This window comes from Cyanistes caeruleus, chromosome 9 (genome assembly GCF_971803275.1).
Source record: "Cyanistes caeruleus chromosome 9, bCyaCae1.hap1.1, whole genome shotgun sequence".
NCBI lineage: Eukaryota > Metazoa > Chordata > Aves > Passeriformes > Paridae > Cyanistes > Cyanistes caeruleus.
The window spans coordinates 5,026,390-5,028,970 of NC_141709.1; the positions used below are offsets into that span (position 1 = coordinate 5,026,390).

The 2,581-nt window shown below is 35.8% G+C and overlaps 1 long non-coding RNA gene across 1 annotated transcript; it reads right to left on the minus strand.

Moving 5' to 3' along the window:
• Window positions 1-254: 254 nt before the first annotated feature.
• LOC147651454 (uncharacterized) lies at window positions 255-2,377 on the minus strand. The gene is made up of 2 exons (XR_015273669.1): window positions 2,297-2,377; window positions 255-2,122 (listed from the first exon to the last, which is right to left on the minus strand). It is a non-coding gene; the product is annotated as an uncharacterized LOC147651454 (long non-coding RNA).
• Window positions 2,378-2,581: the final 204 nt, after the last annotated feature.

Consider the following 2,581-nt stretch of genomic DNA (forward strand, 5'->3'; position numbering starts at 1 on the left):
ACTGTTAAAATTCAGTGTATATAGCTATTGATGACACTCTAATACACAAAGTGTGTATGTAAAACTGGAGTATATTGAAATGCAATGTCAAAACTTGCCACTGGTATTGAAAACTGAAAAAGATGTAGTTCCTTGAAGTTCCTTTCTAACTGTAGTATTCCAACTCTCTTCATGGAATTATTCCACATTGGAAGGATGTGGCCAATGCAACAACCCAAGTCACAAGTTAAAAAATTCATTTCATCTGCCAAGAGTCAGGAAATACAGTTTTATTATTCCATTGTTGCATTTGCAGATAGACAGGCTATCTGCACTTCTAGCACATAATTCAGCATATTACAAGCTTCTCATCACTGTTTTTCTTCAGATTTTGTTATCTATCATAAATACCAGTTGCTGAGTCATTTTATACAGTCTGTTGATGAACAGCTTCAATACAGAGACAAATTCAATCGAACATTTTCGTGTATCTTTGGAATTCATACCCCAGCGCTGTGTTACTGAGGGAACATCATCATCACACTCAAACATTGGCTGCAGGATACTGTCACTAGAGTGAGGTGTAACTGAGTGGGGAGAGGAGTTAAAGGCGTATTTTCAAAGCTTTATTGCTCAGAGGTGCTACCAACCACTGCCTGTCCCTCAAGATGAGCTTTCTGTCAGAGAAATTTCTGACAGGAGAATTTCTCCCCGCACGAATTCATAGGGTCCATGGAATTCTCTGCTCACTTCTCTGTTCACTCAGTGCCTTATAATTTCAAGTCCTAGTGACATAAAATGTCTTTTTGACATCATTTGGCCCTAAAGTTATCACAAATCTACTGTTACTGTTTTATCTGTTGCAGATAAGGAAGTAGAGAATTAAGGAGTTTTCTATAAACAGGGATTGAATAACTTCATGCTGTAGTTTAACATCAGAAAACACTAGAAAAAAAAGTTGCCTTTTTAAGACTTGATTGCTGCAGCTATAATTTGATACAAACTATTAACTATAATATCAATTTCTAGTTTAATCATATGTTACCAATGGACTGCCTCATTATGGGGAGGTTAAGTAGCTGGCAAAGCAAATTTTATGGAGAAGAAGCTACCACTAGTAAAAGTTTTAGGCATTTTTGTGTTTCTACTTGACACAGGAATTCTGAGATTTGAGATAATATTAGATAAGTCAGTGTTTAGTGTTCTTTTCTTTCCTTTTTTATGCGTGAGTAGAAAGATATTTTGTTGCAATCATGTGTTATAAATTAATGTAAATGAATAAAATATAAAGATAAATAAAAATCCATTACATGAACTTGGTATGGGTCTACTTCATAAATATTGATTTGCACATTTATTTTTTAATCTGTCGGATTAAATCATTAATGAATTTGAACCCTCAACATGAACTCTATTAAGGGTGATCTAACTATAAAAGTACTTTGTAGGGAAATACTTTTATTTTTCAGAGATATGTAGAAATGCTGGTTATTCTGCCAGTACAGTCTTGGTTTTCTCTGGCAAAGTAGAAGGGAATTATATGCAGAAGTACAGCCAAATCCTATTGTTACAACTGAAGGCCAATATTCCCTTTAGTTTTGGTAGCATATCTCCAATAATGAAGGTGTTGACTTGGTGTTTTTAGTGCAGTGTTCCTTATGATGCATCTGAAAAGAGAAATAAAAAAAAGCTACTTGTGGAAATTAACTAGTGAATAATCAGGCTGCACTAAGCCGTATTTTGTCCTCATTATTCTGTATTTAGCCTATCGGAAGAACTTTGCAATAGTTTGTTTCACAGGATCTTTTGAGAGATATTTAATTAAAAACTATTCATATCTATCAGGGACAAGCCTTCCCAACTTTTAATTGAAATGTCATGCCAAGCCAGCTTTGGTTGAGTCAGGTTCAAGACCAGATAATAGAAGTTTTCAGCTGGCATTAAAAATTCTTGTTTCTGGCTTCTTCTGTTACTTTCTCATTCTTCAGCCCACAGCTCTATGCCTTGGTTTGTGCCAGTTAATGCTGCTGAATTTCTGGCCTGTTTTCTAGCCTGTGCAGAAGGGATGGCTCTGTGGGTACCACTCCATCCTCTGTGGTCTGGTGGCTGCTCTACCACCGTGTAGACTGAGCCACAGTCACAGCTGGAAAGCAAAATTTTCTGTATCATCATCAGATAGATGTTCTATAAAAGCCAATGTAATAAACTGTAAAGCCCATTCTAGTTTTTAAAAGCAAAAAAACTTATCAATTTTATTTTTCTTTTAACTGAGGTAAACCACAAATATTAGAGGTAACTGGCTTTTACTTTAAATTACCTTTCTGAGGGGGTACAAGAGATTGAATATGGATCCAGGGACTTGGGAAGACGCTGTTACCTGGAATTAGAAGAAAAACTTTTCCAAACAATATTAAATGTCAATGATTTTTGTCAAGACAATAAGCAGTTTTTAAATTGAAGATTTCAGGTGCACAAATACATGCATGCCATGGGAATCCTACAATTTTTGTGAGGTTAATTAGGATATCCAGCAGGTATGTCCAAAAAGAGAGGAGTTGCCCCATCAACCCATTGTTGGATCTGCCCCTTGGAATTGCTCCAT